General features: G+C 43.5%; 2 long non-coding RNA genes across 2 annotated transcripts in view; both read right to left on the reverse strand.

Annotated features, from left to right (window-relative positions):
* Positions 1-324: 324 nt before the first annotated feature.
* LOC308198392 lies at positions 325-3,529 on the reverse strand. The gene is made up of 3 exons (XR_013953881.1): positions 3,245-3,529; positions 2,589-2,745; positions 325-1,445 (listed from the first exon to the last, which is right to left on the reverse strand). It is a non-coding gene; the product is annotated as an uncharacterized lncRNA (long non-coding RNA).
* A 13-nt stretch (positions 3,530-3,542) lies between these two features.
* Positions 3,543-17,269, reverse strand: part of LOC308198389 — a 108,396-nt gene continuing 94,669 nt past the window's right edge. The window contains exon 6 of the long non-coding RNA XR_013953878.1: positions 3,543-10,163. This is a non-coding gene — a long non-coding RNA (uncharacterized lncRNA). The remainder of the gene's footprint in view (positions 10,164-17,269) is intronic.

A 17,269-nucleotide genomic window follows, 5' to 3' on the forward strand; every position in this document is an offset into this window, starting at 1 on the left:
TGAACGGGGAGAGCAGATTCTCTCAATATTAGAATCGAATGAGTAAATAAATTCTCAGTTCACTGCCACACTCCTTCAGAGTGCACACTTCAATTTGTCTAACAATGGAGAGGACAGAAAAGCAGAAATCTCTTAAAGCACGGATGAATTTTTTATGGCTGCTCAAATCCAGCTGCAAAGAATGGGGTTTTAAATGGTAGCGGCTCTGCTTTTAGCAGGAGCCCCTAGAGACAAAGTCTTCTGGAAGCGTTTTGTGTTGAATTCAGCCCTTCCCGAGCGCGCCTTTTGCTCTCCCTTCCTGGCGGAGCCGCTTCCACCAAATTGTTCCATTGTGGCGCCCGCATTGATCCCTGGAGGTGAGGCGAAGACACCCCCTCCGCCTCCCCTCGCTTCCAGCGCTTGGGTTCTGTAAACAGCCAGCAAGAAACCTGGTTTAATCACCCCGAATGCGCCGATGGCTTTAAAGTGAAGCAAATATTGCCGCTGAAAAGATGACTGTTGAGCAAGAAGGGAGAGAAAAAAGCACTCCAACTTTTAATTTGCGCTGGATTAATCTAGAAGAGACTCCTTCACCTGATGCCCCACATAATTACATCCGAAACTTTCCCGCAGATCGCATGCTCCGCCGTAGCTGGTTACTCTAATTAGCCCGCGCATCTCTGCAGCCGTGAGGAAGAGGCAGGAGAGGGAAGAAATGGCACGGGGCTCCGGCCTCGCCGAGCAGGCGCACCCCGGGGACACCTCCCTGCCGCTCCGGCACCGGCCACCGCCGGCACCCCCGGGCACCCCAGGCACCCACGGCAGCTGCGGGGTCACCTCCTGCCCAGCCCCGAGCACCCCAAGCCCCCCAGTCCCCCATCTACACCCCTGCCTCCCCCCGCCCCGCCGTGCCCCCAAGGCGTCCACGCGGCCCTGCGCCGCCTGGCACGGCCGCGTAATTGTTACCGACAGGTAAATCAGAGGTAAAAGGGAGCTAATTAATTTTCCAGCTCGGTTTTATTTTACTGTTACTGTTTTGAGAAAATATAACTAAACCCCATTAGTGTTAAGGTAAGACCATGAAACAACATAATATAATGCAAGAAAGACATTTAATAGCGTAGAGGAATGTTAAATTACTAATTAACTCCAAGTTACTGTATAAAAAAGCATAGTAATTTACAGGATTATTGCAATATGCAGCTTAGATTGCCACAAGGGTCAGCTAGGGAGCATTTCGTTCTATTTCTTTCAGTGTGGTGGTTATTGTAAAATTCTTCTCACATTAAAATGTACTGTCCTTACCCACAGTTCATTGCTGCTAATTAGCGGCAGTTGAGATTTCCCTAGCAGTCATTTTTTCTATGTTAAGCTGCCAAATGTTACCAACTGCTCAAGATGCTCCATGCACAGTGTCCGGCTGCCCACCCCGCTCCGCAGCGCCAGCTCCGTGTCAGGTTCAGCACCTGTGCAAGGAAAACACTAATCAAATTATTTGTACTGCTTTTTGTTATATAAAGGCAGGTTAGCTGAACTGCTCTGGTGGCTTTGGCTAAGCTACGGAGCTCAGAAATGTGTATTTTTTTCCTCCTTTTTCCTAAACACACAATATACTGCTCAAACGCGTCAAACTGGAAGCTCTCCAATATGTGTATTTTTTTTTCAAAAGCGAGTATTTCCGCATTCTATTTAAACTTTTATTTAAACAAGAAAGCGAGAAAAGGCATCTTTTAGTTTTTACCTAAATATATAAGAAGAATGCTATAACTTTGATTAATAATTGATTAAATAAACCATCCACACATCAAAGGCAGGAAGAAGAGCTGTTCCACAGAAAGGCTAGACTATCAAATAGCACTTTGTTGTCTTAAACACTGCTCAGATCTGCAGCATTACATAGCTCGTTGCACATTAATGTTTGAGGGTATAAATGGCAAAGTTTTCCAAAAGGTTTTTTATTATTATTATTATTTTAAGAAGCAAAAGAATTTATCTATTCTTGGTTTTTGTTTTGTTGGGTTTCTTTTTTTTTTTTTTCCTCCTAATTAAACACTAACAGTTTGAAAACAGAAATTTGGATGGAAATTGTATAGATTCATCTTTTCCTCTCTCTTTTGTTAGCTTTATGACTAATTTATGTTTAACCTTCTTGAGAATCCATGGTTGCAATACACTTTCTAAAAAAAATTCAAAGCAACTTTCACTGGTGTCCAATACCAGGGCAAAAGGTCTTGAGAGCTATGAAGCGGTTCAGAATTGAAAGAGGTGACACGATCTTCTTCACCTCCTCTTCACAGTAGTAAGAGCAATCAGGAAACAACTACTAATTGCTTCATCAAAATTAAGCTTCTCCATCTTTGTACCAATTATTTCACCATTGCTTTTCGTGTTTCATGTGCCTACTATCCACGCTAAAAACAAATCAGGCCTCTGAATTGCAGTGCGCTTCCTGGAATTGCTTAATAAAAGAGGGTTTCAGATTTCAGCTCTCATCTCTTCTATACACTGGCACTCTTTTCTTTACATTTCCAAAGTTGGTTGAAACAGAGAGCACCTGAATATACTTGTACTTCATTTACACATGAGAAAGGATTGTAAAATTTACTTACGACAAGAGTGAAAAATTCATTCTGCTGACAAGAATAAATCCATTCAGTCAATGATCAAAACAGTAGCCCAAGGGCAACAAAGAACAAGTGTCAGCCACATTTGCTCTGAAGTTCCACAAAAATCTCCCCTGGGAATTCCAATCACGATGCTCTATATCTATATTTATATAAGAGGTCCAAAAAAAAATTATATATATATATATTTATGAAGGGATTACAAAGGTCAAAGAGACTAGATTTTGAGTACCTTAATTAGATTCAGAATTTTTTAACTGTTTTATTTTTTTTCTCCAAAATATCATGGCCACAGTATTTCAAAATGAAGTGCATTACTCTCTGCTAAGGATATCTTTTTTTTTTTTTTCTTTGTGAAGTGCAGGGATCTGCATCTAGTGCCTATAGTACACATATATACGCATATTTATTTGATGTGTCTCTGTCCTGTAATTTCAGTGATATTCCTAGAATTCTACTTCATTCTGGTAGTAAAATTAAAAATATATTCTTGTACATCACAAAGAGAGCAAGAGATGAAAGACCGAAGCTAACGCTGTAGATGAGCGGTATTTCTTTCACCGAGCCTGGCCAGCGGCTCACACCTTAACAAAGCACTTGGATGTGTTCAACATCGAGCGTGTGCTTAAACACACTTCTACCTGACAAAAAGCGGAGGCGAGCACCCAGGTGATCTCCGAAGCCGGGGGAACACGGGCAGGTGGTGGCAGCTACGGGCAGGCTCCCGCCGTGCGTGGGGAAGCTCCTGGCAGGGCGAGATGTCCCTGCGGAGACACTTGCTCTGGGATTCCGCCCCACGAGGGCTGGTGGCCCAGCACAGCACAGCATCACACCAGCGCCACACGTGAACGCTCTGGGGCTTCTCCCTTTTACCCTGCACTTTATACTACAGCATTGGTTTCAAACACCTCAATCTTTTGCCAGAATCTTGGGGGGAAAAAGAAAAAAAAAAAGTTAGATAAGTAACAGGATTATAACAAAAATATTCAGATATATGTTTAATATAAGCATTATATTTGTGTGTTGATGGGGAAGTTTCAACGCATGTGGGCAGAGAAGGTAACTATTCTCTGTGAGACTCCAAAAATTCCTGGGTGCAGCTGATAATCTTTGATTATTTTTCCAAAAATGAGATTTTTTCATGCTATCTAGCTAGCAGATACAGCCAATGACAAGCCCATTTCCATACTGGCAAGGTTTCTTATTACTTTGAATTATTAAATCCAGCCCATGGTTACAGATACTGTACGCGCTCATGGAGAGAAAGTACACACGCACATGCACAAACTTTACATGAAGATTGAAAAGCAAGGCAGAAGAATAAATAGACCAGTGGGGAAAAATAAAATATTTAGTACCTACTTTTCATTTATAGGTGGTACAATAGGTCACAGTTCTCCACTTTTTCCGCACTAAAAAGTAAAACTGCTTTGAAAGACAAGAAACAGGGGGTGCCTAGAATTTGACAAGGCTTTATATGTTTCTGTGAGCTTAGATTGCCCCAAAGCATCCCATAGGTGTTGTCACCAGGACAGTGTCAGCCAAAAAAATAAAGAAAACAGAATCAGTTATATGCTTTTCAGGGGCTTTTCTTTTTTTTTTTTTTTTTTTTTAACTTCTTTATCCCCACCTCTGTGACACAACCCAAGATCCTGGGTTTCCCTGGGTTGCGCCCACTCTCGGGAAGTCGCCCCCAGGGGGACCATGGTGCGGCCCCGCTCCTCTCCCCAGGGTGCTGGGGATGGACTGGGTGCAGCAGCAGCCACGCACGCTAAGCCTGGTGCCGGCCGTAATTGAACTGGCAGAGACGTCACCATCCATCTATAGCACCCGCTCCTCGCCGCGGCAGCCCCGGCGCAGATAACTCCAAAAATAATCATACTGATGCTGCACACTGTTACCAGTCAATTAGATCTAGCGATTTGAGCCCAAGCGTTCGGTAAACAAGCTCAGGAAAATGCCTAGGACCGGCATACTTATCTGCCTCTACACACTCAAAATGATTTTCCACTTCCCATATGGAAAAATGATAATGTATAAAGAAGAGGATGATAGTGAGTTTCCAGAGCGAGTCCATACGAGCGGCATTGTTATTCATAACATTCGTCATTAATGCGTTAGCATCTCCAATAGTGGAGAAGCAAGCATCTCCCATGGCAGCAACACCTCCTGCAAAACGCTGAAACCTTACCCGAAATGTGACAGGAGTCACTGGATATATTACCTAGTTAACACAGGCCTGATTAACCAGCACTAGCCAGAATTACACATGCAGCAGTGAAAAAATCACACGAAGAAACGGAAAACGATTTGTCTTCCTGAGCGAGTACATGACTCGCTGTGGGTTTCCACTTGGTGCATTTTTCTGTTCTCTGCTTGCTCGGGAAAACTTATAGTTTCAAGTAAACTCTTATTCATGAATGAAATGCACAGCAACTGTACAGAACATACAAACGAGGCATATGTGGTTAGAATTAAAAAATGAATGAGAGTGGAGGATGACACGATCCATTCATTTCTGCCACATGTGCCTTAGCACACCAGGATTATTTTCACATCGTGTTTTTTTGTGTCAACAGCCGTCTGCACCACGGCCTCACCACTGCTCCACGGACGCACCTGGGTTGGGAACAGAGGGCTCGATCCCTGCTGCCTCCAGCGGAGCAGCCAGCAAAGGGAGCGGAAGGAGCAACGCTGGCAAAGCTGGCGAGAGTTGATTTCCAGTGGTGTGGCAATGTAAAATTCGTATTTTAAATTTTCTACAAAAATGCTGGATTCAAACCATACTGAGAACTTCAAAGCATCATTTTCTGTTTTTATTTCAACTAGTTTGAGTTTATTTAAGGCATGATTGCTCTAAAGTAAAGTTGTATGTAAGCTATCGATGGGAGCAAAATGTTTCCTTCCTATAATGACAAATTAATATATGCACAATAGAGAGAAAGAAAATTCTTCAAATCACAGGAATTCTTTGTGAAGATAAAATCTGTGTGTTATTGGAAGGGATTATCTAACCCAATGCACAATTTGTTATTTTGACTTTTTAAAATGTTAGAATAGTGTATATGGGGACTGCCTGCATAGCTTATGAGTATACATTTCGTGTGCATTTACTAAAAGGGAAATATATTAATACCAGCAATGTACAAAACTGATATATATTTTATTCTGGAAATTTTGAAACTGTTATTTCCTGAATGTGGATTCTTCATGCAAAATGAATCTGTGAGTGTATTTCAAAGGTTTCTCATCTAGTGAATGTGAAGATCTGTGCTTTCAGGAAACGCTTCCAGAGTAGCAGGACAGCCCTCAGGAGAACAAGCTAACGCAGTTAAATGAGCTAATCAAGTGTTATGCCGGAGGTACACATTTACATGTATTGCACTAAATAAAAAAATGCAATTCATTACACTTTAAACAAACAACTTGCCAAGTCTTAGGAAACTTAGAAATAGTTATAAAATTGCTCACTTGATTTGAACATACTAAGAATATATTAGCATGATTATAAAAGATTTGGTTGTGTTTTTGTTTGGTTGGTTGGGTTTGTTGGTTTTTGTATTGCATGACTTAACTGTGACTCAAAACATGCAAGAATCATAGCCAGATAAAGTTTGAAAGGAAACTGATCTCAAATCCCAGCTAACAGCCAGTATATTCCAGGAGCTGCAGGATTTTAATTTCACTGTTGGATCAGAAAATCAAGTGTCTGCACTACTGTAATTACTAATTAATGCACTAGTTGGTCTGTGCTAGATAGACCAGGACAACATATTTTTGGGGTTTCCTGTCTTTTTTCTTTTTTCTTTTTTTTTTGTATTTCAGAAATTACAATCACTTTTTATAATGATTTGAGCCCACCTCCTTCGCTTACACTGAAATTCAGGTTTTTGCTTCCAACTAAAGAAGAAAGTTAATTTCACTGTAAAGAACTAAGTTAATTTGATTGCAGGACAGCAATCACAAATGGCACCCAGTTCTTTTTTCTGACCATGCTCCAGGTTCATAGATCATACCTGCTCCTCTTGCCCTTCCAGAAGAAGTTACAGAAGCTCTGACTAACGGTTTAGACAATTTATGCTTTGAGCTTCAATGACCTTTTACCTCGATGCTCTGAGACACCACCATAGCACTTACTGCAACGAGACGCTGCTCCGCGCAGAACCCGTTACCTGGTTGGAAACTTCAGTATCCTGACTCACGTCAAATTTCTTTTGATTATAAGTTTCTTTTACTAATAATTAATAATCTCCTCTTTCTTTCCCCCCTCCCTCCTAAAGCACTTAAATACAGGATTATTGGATGCTGTGCCTCAAGACACATTTTTTGGGTGATTGCTATCTTCATAAATCATTATTTGCTAATGAATTGCTAGCTCGTTCTCTACACTGATCAAAGTAATCCCTCAATATTCAACATTACTTTCCTTTCAGCTTAGATCTGCTGCTCTTACCAGCTTTCACTGGAGATCACAGAATCACAGAATGATTAAGGTTGGAAGGGATCTCTTGTCCAACCCCCCTGCCAAGGGAGGTTGAGCATATACATAAAATGTATCTCAGATTTTTGCTAACTGTTGTAACCACACTTCTCTTGAAGGTGGCTTTGGGGCACCTCTCAGATGTAGCACTGTCCTTTTTATTAGATCTCTCTAATTTTGCACTGTGTAAAATGGAAGTTCTGGTATTTTTAGCAAATAGTGTTGCTCTTTAAAAACTGTGAGGAGATGGAGATCTTTATCAATGCATGCAGAAGATGATTATTACCTTCATGAGTAATGATATCAGAATGTCTGAATATCTCTATTTAATGGTACTTCAAAACTATGTTGACAGCTTTGCTGACATACTAGAGTTTTAGAGGTGCTATATAAAAATTATCTAAACACAGCCAAATATTAGGATTTTCAAACCAATCCTGGATCACAAAGTGATACACACGCATTTCTGTCATTATTGTTAATGAGGCCTCCACCGTAACGCTAAGAGAATACAGACATTCAAAATCTCATCACAATTTTAAACTATCATACCTCACCCTTTTAGGATTATGCTTTTTCTCTTAAGAAAAATCTGTAGCCCATTTCACGCATGCACTTTGTGAAATAGTTTCTAGCCAAACTTTCACCTGAAATCCTTAAGTGCACAAGGCCACAATGTTTCTCCTGACATCACTCATATGCTTTGTGACCAGCACCACCAGCCTCAGCTCTTGCCACTTCATTTCTCTTCCATCTCTTCCCAGCTTGAAACAGCGCGTAGCTCACCCTCAGAGGAAGCTCCCTTTCCTTGCAATCTCATAAGCAATCCTGAGGCTGCTTCTCCCACTGCCACTGCAGCAGGGAGGCTTACCCACCTCAGCACCAGCCCCCGGATTAGTTGGTTTTGTTCTACTCGTGACATCCAGTTCGTGCCCTGGAATCTTTTTAAAATCCTTCATGCCAAATTGATGAACTTGGGCTCTGAATTTGTGCTCTTCTCTTCCCTTCCCTTCCCTTCTCTTCTCTTCAAGTAATGGATTTAACAATTACATTTTAACTCTTGATTCACAAAAAGAAAATTGAAAAAATGAAATGTTTTGAATTATTCCCTGAAAGAGGAGAGAGTAGGGAAGGAGTTGGACTCTTTACCTCTTTTCTTATCTGTGACTGGAATTTCCTGCAACTCTGCTCCAGAAAATTCCTCCTAAATTTTCAGTAAACCTCCAAACACATCTTTTTTGGGGGAGGAAAAAAAAAAAAAAAAGTACAAATGAACTTTGGCATTATTACCATTCATTATCATTCAGCACCTTAGATTTAAAGGTGCTGAGCATGGAGGTCAGTGCGGAGGAGCGCCTGCAGCCCCGCAGCCCCCAGCAAAGGGCCCGGGGTTCAGGCTGTGCCAGGGCTCACTGCAGAAGCACTGAAATGCCTTTGGGAGTGGATTTTGTTCCCTCAGCACCAAGCGCTGGTGCGGGTTCTGGTCCTTTTCTCTTTTATACAGATGTTTGTTGTGTTTTCTGGGCTGTTGCCCACCCACACAGACAGATCTTGTGACTTCCTTCTGCACGGTTTCACAAGTGATGAGAACAAGAGAAAGGGAAGGGGAAAAAGGGAAGCAGTGAGAGCCCACTCCCCCCATCATGTCTCCGTGTGCCTCAGCTGCGCATCATACATGCGGAACATTGAACCGTCCTCTTAAATATTACGACATGGAGAAAATCACATTGTGCTTTAACCTATCAACAAAGGAGCAAAGCAATTACAGAGCTAAACACAGTCGAGGAAGACCCAATAAAGAGAAATCCAAGAAAATTTGGTGAAAATTCTTAAGGGGCCTTACAATGTTTAATCATGCTTCAGGCCTAAATTAATATTCTGCTTCTAATTCAAAAGACTGAACCACAAAGGTACATCTTTTGGGTATTTTTAATAACCATAGTACAACACTCTGTGAATTAGCAGCTGGTCTGACCGGTATTTTACTTTTTCTTTGCTTACTCAAGTAAAGCAGTTAATATTAGTATAATCATCAAACTAACATTAGTCAGACAGAAGGACAGATTTTTTTTCTGTATTGTAATGCAGAATAAAAAAATTAAACTAAGATTTATAAATTCCTTTGTGTGTTAGTTTAAATAATTTTTCTTATGCAGTTTCAATAAAACAAAAAAATCTTTGTTGTATTCAGCCATTTCATAAGACAAACAATAGATTAAAGAGTACCTAAACACATGGAAGATGGGAACCTGCCGCCCACTGGGTGAGAACAAAGAGCCGATCACATGCTACTACCCACGGCTACCAGAGTGGCATGAAAAATATTTATGAAAATAAGTCTGTCCTGTTCAGTGCTGGTAGAACGATGCGCTCCACTATGCTGGAAGTGCAGGTCAGCAGCATTTACTTCTGTCTTTTAAAACAGACCTAAACTTCTGGTTGCCATGCCTCCTGCTTCAAGCCCAGCTATTTTTAAATCTGGCATTAGGTCAGATGCTTGGTTTTACATCTGATTTGTGGAATAACCACTCTAACTAATATTTATTCACCTAAGTTTTAGACGGATTTGAATAATCACATGCAGTTGTCACGGAGAGAGAGAATTTCCCTTAAATAAATAAGTCAGAGACTGGAAACACAAAATTGTTAAACAAAATTCCATTGTAACTCTAATTAGTGAACGTGTCTCTGCCATTGAGGAATGCACCGCGACATCAAGATCAGCTCGCAGACAACCCAAAGCTGGCCCCACCTGCAGTCTCTGCAGTTTGGGGGTTTCTAGTCTGGACACTGATGACGAGCCATGAACTTTGGCACGCAGTCCCCATTTTCATACAATTCCTCCTTGATAATCCCTTAAAATTGCAGCCAAAGGCTCCTGAAGCTGTCTGTGATAAGAAAGCAGTATAAACACTGGCTTATGCTGTTTCTCCTGTAAATCTCAAGTCATATTTTTACTGTATATAGTCACCTTGATCCTGCTGGAATGGTAACCGGCTTTACTGGAGTAGAGCAGGGTGACCACATGCAACATCTAACGTAGTTCATATTTCTGCTCATCTCATATTGTCTTGCATCTGCTGCAGATAGAAGAAAATAACAAATGTATGTAAATGGCAAGGTGGACAGACAAGAGAGGATGGGATCTATCATTTTGAATCTATGTGAATCCCTTAGTGCCCTCATTTAATGCTTGCATGACTTGTACCTCTGCAGCTCTGTATATGTTATGCCACCCTATGTCAAAAAATGGTCTAGCATACTTTTTCTAGAGAAAAAAATTTCGCAGATGCTCCAGACCTCTTCAGAGCACATCCCCAGCGGGCAGCTGCCCTGGCCCCCACACAGACACGGAGACCCACGCGAGCATAGGAGGCAACGGGTCAGGGACAGGCTCTCGCTCCCTTATCCCCCACTGTCTCCTGAGAACGCACCATGCTGAGAGGGATGTTTGCTCCCTGCAGCAATGGCAGCACAAGCCCCAGCACAAAGCCAAGTGAGCCAAGCTCAATCCCTGCTGTAGGCAACCACTGGCTGAGAAACTTTGCACCAGCCCTGCAGAGTAGAGAGCGACCAGTTTGCAGTTAGACCTCTGTGGTGTGCTGGGAGACGTGCCGCAGGTAACAACTTCAATATCTTCATGGATTAATGCGCCAGTGAAGCACAGCTTATGCTCGTGTTTACACATAGTCTTAGCCAGAGTCCCACGCTCTGTGCCATACTGATTCCCTCTGCATGGTGCCATCTGCTTCCAGGGAAAACAAAGAGAGACCCAGCACCAGCCACGGGAGCCCCTGCCCATCCTAACCCTGGTAAGGAAACCCCCTGATCACTTGCCAGCCTTCAGCAGAACAAATCCTTTTTTTTATTTCAAGGAAAAAGCTACACTTCTACACTACTTCATTCCCACACCTGGCTCAGCAAGGTATACTCTGCCTGCCTTTTGTTGCACGGGCAGAGAACAGAAGCGATGGGCCACGATCTCAGCCAGCTACGAGCGGGGCTCCGTGTCGGTGTTGGACCAGTCTGCGCTGGGAGGGGCTGACGTGTAAGGAGAGATGGGTTTGACAGAGGAGAGAAAGACTTAGTTATGCAAAGGGTGATGAAAAGAGACCAAAATAGCAACGAGAAAATTCAGAAAAGATCTAAAGTGTAACATTGCAATAAGCCCTTTTGTGCACCCAAGTGTGCAGAAACATTCAGACCTCTCAGCCTTTGCAGGCTCACTCACCAGTATTCCCAGTAAAATTCAGGCAGATTTAAAGGACCATATCACTTTGTCACGTTTACTTCATATCTACTTGAAAATATGGTTCATGCTGTAAAAGGATGACCTGAAAAATCAGGCTTAGTTAAAACAAACGATTAAATTAATGTATACATGGGGAAAAAAGGGAAGGTCGTAAGAAACTCTTTGCAAATAATCAACATCTGATGATCTGAAAATCCTAATCTGAGCTCGATTAAGGCAGAAAAGATATTTTGTGTCGATAAATAGGCCATAAGGAAGGTATAGGTACCCTGCTTAAGGGCCTGGGGTGCTCTCTGCATGCGTTTGGAACAGATCCCCCGTGCAGCGCGACGGCTCCGGAGGCGCAGGTGGGGCGCGGCGGTGGGGAGCGAGGCGAGGCCCCCACCCCGGTCACCGGCAGCTGCTGCAGGGCAGAAGCCCCGCGAGATGGACCAGCACTCTGATCCAGCATGGCAAATCCTCTGCTCCCCAGTAATATCTGCAGACAACATAATTTAAGGTGTCCCTTCCATTATTCAAATGCATAAATTGCTACGGGGTGAGAAGACAGCGAACGCGGCGTGGAGCAGAAATAGGAGGATGCTGGCGAAATCGAAGGAGAAGGGGCTAACGGTTTGCGTGGGTCTGAGAAGGCAGCCCCCAGAAGGATACCATATGGGAATATGTTGGATTTGGTGACCTGCTAAGGCACCAGATGGCCTGGGCACCTGGCTGGCGGGGAGGCGGAGGTCCCTGCACCTGTGTGGGCATCCTCTGGCCCACATTGAGGTGGATCACGCAAGAGAGATCCACACAAGGGGAGTCAAATCTCATGAACAAGACCGTCTTTTCTGGGCCAAAGCATCCCAAGCCAAGGGTCTCACAACCTGACCCTGCTTTGCAGCACTTCACCCTTCCCCACTCAGCACACAACAGCTTCCTCCTTCCACTTTGTTCTGGACAGACGAAGGTCTTGGTCACTGCTTCTCAGACTTGTCCCATCTCCTGCTGCCTGGATTCTGCAGACAGGAGCCATCTCTCTGAAAATCATGTCCTGTTTGACTGGCTTGTCAAATATATTCCAATGAGCACTGCTGTAAGCACGGAAAAGTCTGACAAAGCCGCATGAGTGGGAACCCACTTAAGTTGTGAGATACATTTTGAAACACAAGATTCTGAAAAAATAGCGCAGCACTAGTGGTTATCTCTGCCATCCTTCACTTGCACAGCTCAGACCTCAACCTGAGAATCTAGAAACCTACCCGTACCTCAGGTGAAAATCTGATTTTTGTTGTTGTTGGTTTTGTTTGTTTGTTTGTTTGTTTTTGCTCTTCAGGAACTTCAAACACTTCAAGTTAGGAAATGCTGCAAAGCCCACACCACAAACACTGGCTTTGCTGCTGACCAGCATCACCCACCGCTGTCCTTGAGGCCTTTTATCTGCTGATTGCCTGCAGCCCCACGCTTACAAGGTACATCCCAGGGTCTCCTCCGCATCCTTGCATTGCATCTCACACAACCTATCTCACAATCCCCAGTACCACCACAAAAAAAAAAAAAAAAAAAAGGATAAAAAGTAATGGCTGAAAAGAAGCAGAGACTTCAGAGACTGAAAGACACTAAAAGACAGCCAGAGAAAATTAAAGGAAAACACTTTGCTAGCATTAGCCAAGGGAGGACGGCCAGCCCACCAGTCTGAACACATTCATCTCTCTCTGTTGCAAATATTGGAAGGGATTTTGAGCAGAGATGGTCATTAAACAGATTTTAAAAATCTCACTGAACTAAAACTGTAGGTTGGACCCCTCCTTCTGAAAGTTTTTTTCATGGCAGAGGAAACCTGAAGCCAATTATCTGTCTCTTGAAATCCCCTTCAAAGAGTCCAAAGCAATACTAACCATCTAGTCACACGTTTGAAGCATTTTGCCTTAAATGTGATACCTTTAATACTGTATCTGCAAGTGGTTCCTTCGTTAGATGGAGCAGAAGTGAGGAGAGCCCACGGTGCCTGGCACTCTGTGCCCGGAGCTGTCCCCCCACCACCCCGGCACAGCGCAGCGGGTGCTGCCCCTCGGCACGAGCAGGCTTCAGGCAGGACTCCACACGGCGGGGAAACCCCCTGAAAAAAGTCATCTTCAGAAAAATAAGGTTTGGCTCACACAGGAAATAATGCAGGATGAAAGTGCATTAGTAAGTCAGGGGTCTAAATCCCATTGAAAAGACAGGTGCTAAAGGAATGCGCATGACGCTGACTTCTTGGAAACGTAGCTCGTACCGTCTGTATTTTAATGGAGCAGGGCAGGAACTACAGCCCCAATCGAAATGAGACGCTGGCCGGCAGCCTGCGGGGATGCCACGGGCCGTACCCCTCCTCCAAATTGCCTTTCACGTGGCAAATTTCCTACTGGCTCCTAGTGATGTAACTTTCCAGGATCAGCCCTTCATGGAATGACATGAGAAACAGCAAACACAAAATCAGGTGTAAGTCACACGTGGCGTGGTGTAGTTATGTTCAACAGCCGATTTAAGGCAGCCGGAGGAGCCCAGCCTGCTATGAGCAACGTCGCATGGCTTTAGCAACCCAGGAGGTGCAGAAGACGTTTTCCCAGCAGCTGGCCCTCCCTAGGTCTCGCTGCCCTGGGCCAGGCTGGTGGCTGCCCTGCAGCTCCCAACCCCTGCTGGGACCCTTCCACCTGCACCCCACCTGCAGAAGGCTTGGATATTACCACCACGATGTTCTCATGCCACTCTCTGCTGTTCCTTGGCCTGGTATATTTGACCACATTAATTATAAACCACACCCCAGGTTACTTCTCTTACATTTTATCTTCTCCGCACTCAGTTTCATGCTCTTGGCACTTCCAATTCCTCAAACATTGCGTCGGTATAAATAGTTTGAACTATTTAAAGAGATTTCTAACATATACGCACACAACGTTACTATACTTAGTTTCCACTCTTCAAGTCTTCTTCACTGTGATTTTATGTGGTTTGCTGTTATATAGGAAAAAAAAAAAAGTATGGCAAATCAAATCCCCTATATTTCACAGTACATCTTCACAATTACAAGCCTGGCTTGTGTCTGTGTTCCACTTTGCCTGCCCACCCAAGATGAAGATATGATGCTGTGGATGATTATTTAGTGCATGCACACACACTTTGCAGTGCACATGCACTTTGATACAATGCATATGCATTTCATATTGTACCGGAACACATACACAAGTACTCATATAAAGCAAAAAAGCAAAAAACTATTTGTAAAATTCGCCGTAAAAGAATGTAAGTAGTAATGGATTATGGTGTGCTTTCATTCTCTAACTGTCATCAAAACCCAACAAGAAAATCTTCAAGCAATGTTTTCAAGCTTATTTTGGTCTACTTTTTACAGCAGGGAATTTAAAAATAAGAAATAGAGAGCCTTTGTAGTATTGATAACGTGACTGTTTTCAAGGTGAACTCATTACTATCTTTCATTATGTACATTAATACTTTGGCTTCGTGCCGGAACGCAGTGAAACTGTTGTAAACCATTGGCATAGGTTTTAATACTGAGTGAATCAGTTTATGAAAATATCCTTGAATGTCTTCCTACCCCTTTTCTCCACAAATCTTGAAATGAAAAACACCTTTTCAAGGGATTTTGGAATCTACTCTTTTTTCACTACTGCACATTGCTGCATATTCACCACAACGGCCAAGGAAAGCTGACCTCACGAACTTCTGACCTAACCAGGAGACAGAACTATAAAAGAAATCTGGTGAGAGGCAGTTTTCACAGCCATTTCAGCCTAATTTTGCCAACGTTACATTAGAGAAATGAGTTGTAAAGCATGTTTTAAGTAGAAGAACTGTAAATATCTCACCAATCTTTCCCTGCACCGATTGAATGCATCTCACTGCAGCTCTTGCAGCTGCTGGAAGGAGCAAGCCTGGTCCCCGCCAGTGAGCAGAGCTGCTTGGGGGCTGCGCTGCCCTGCAGCTGCAAGACCGGAGCTGCAATGGCCTCGAGCAAACCTGCTCCTGCTGTGTTCAGCCCCGCTCGCGAGGGTGCTTCATTTACCTCCCGGCCTCAAATCAGGGGCAGTTCTACTGGTTATCAAGCAAAGAGGCGAATGTTGCAAAAGCGCATTTTACCACCTGCAAAATCCGACCCCTTTGGAGCTCTCCCACTGCCTGCACGTTATGCAGCAGGTCAGCGATGTGGCACCATGGGGGTAAACTGCCAGGGGAAGAGCCCAGCCCCGAGGGAGAGCCGAGGCAGGGAGAGCCGGGCGCTTTGGGGCAGGGACGGGCAGCCCAGCCCCTGCCGGGAGAGCTTGGTTAAACCCAACAACCTGCCGGCATTTTTCATTTCAGACAGTATTTGTAAAATGTTCAAACCTTGCATATAATGCGTAATGCTATTAAGTAGAATATCTAAAGTACTTAAACTAATTATGCCTATTTTGTAAGATTAATTATAATTAATAATTTAACATATTTTATCATTTAAGTCAGTATCCGTTCTGATCTTTAACTTTAGAGAGCACACTGTATACGTACCACATAATTAGGGCTTATGTATCACATAATTAGGGCTAAATACTAGGAAATCAGGCTAATTAGACCAAATCAAACTGAATTATTTAAGCTTTTTTTTTTTATTTTAGATGTAGAATATTTAGTAATTAAATACTGATTTCATTTTCTTGCACTCACACCTCTCACTTGTCTCTCAGCCGCGTGCTGTAATGAAGCATTATAAAAGTGTTTGTCACGGAAGTGCGGGGCCGGCAGCGTTCAGCCAGCAGCAGGGGAAGCGCCTCGTGCCTCAGCAGCGTGCAGCGGGAACATCGTGCGTCCTCATAAACCCAAAGCTTTGCCCCCGGTCCATGCTTTTCCCCAACTGGCAGTGTTCACCCAACACCAGCACCCTCTCCGGCAGGGGCCGGCACCAGCCTGGTGCTGCCCGCAACAGCACCTCACGGGAGGGAACAACATTTTGGCAATGGCTCAAAGCTGCTCCATTAAAAAGTGCTTCGGACATACGCTGCTGGCCATATTACACGGGCATAAAGGGTCGTATAATAAAGTCTTTCAAACAGAGCGCGTTGCTGCCAAAAAAAAGCGTGGAACATAAGTGAACAATAACAGGGCTGTACACAAAACCCTCAGTGCAAGAAAGCACCTGCCCTAAAATAGTCTCAGCAAATTTGTAGCTCATTTCAGATACACGTTTACAGCTATAAAAACTTCTACTTTTCTATGGAGATTAATTCATTTCATTAGAATTCATCAAAAAAGACAATAAAGACCAGTTACGGTTTATCGTCCTTCTCTGCCAGATGATCTAAACCGAGTATTTCTTCTTATGCTGAGCCATTGGCGAGTGTTGCATGCAGCCCAGGAAACACAGGTGTGGGCATAATAATGTCCAATTATATTCTGGCATCGTACTCAAAAGATTGGCTCCTAAACGATCTTTTATGGAAGAGCTTCGGTGATAGCTAAGATTGGCTAAGTGCTGGGGGGAAAAAAAGCATTATTTTGTTAGTGCGTTTATCAATTTTAACCAACTATGGGATTGATCTGAAAAGAAAATACGTCGATAGACGGGAAAAACAGCAAACCTGAACACAGCCGTGGGCGAAGGGGCGAATTACCGCAGAGCAAGCAGGGGCTGGCCACACATGGCCACGACAGCACGGGCACCGCTGTGCCCCAGTCCCACCGTGCCCCAGAGCTTGTCCCCGCGCCCCTGCTCCAGGTATAAATATTTAAGGATTAATATGCCTCTGGTGCGAGCAACTGAAAATATTTCTTATATCAAGGTAAATGTTAAGGGAATCCATACGAGATCAAAGGGCCATGAAATTGAAAACAATCATATGCCAAGTAGTAGGGGTCCCTCTGTATGTGTGGCGTTCGCGTCTGCTGCCTTATCCAGCGCTCAGCGGAGTCAATAAAAGGAAT

The sequence above is a fragment of the Anser brachyrhynchus genome (genome assembly GCF_964034855.1).
Source record: "Anser brachyrhynchus genome assembly, chromosome: 7".
NCBI classification, from domain to species: domain Eukaryota; kingdom Metazoa; phylum Chordata; class Aves; order Anseriformes; family Anatidae; genus Anser; species Anser brachyrhynchus.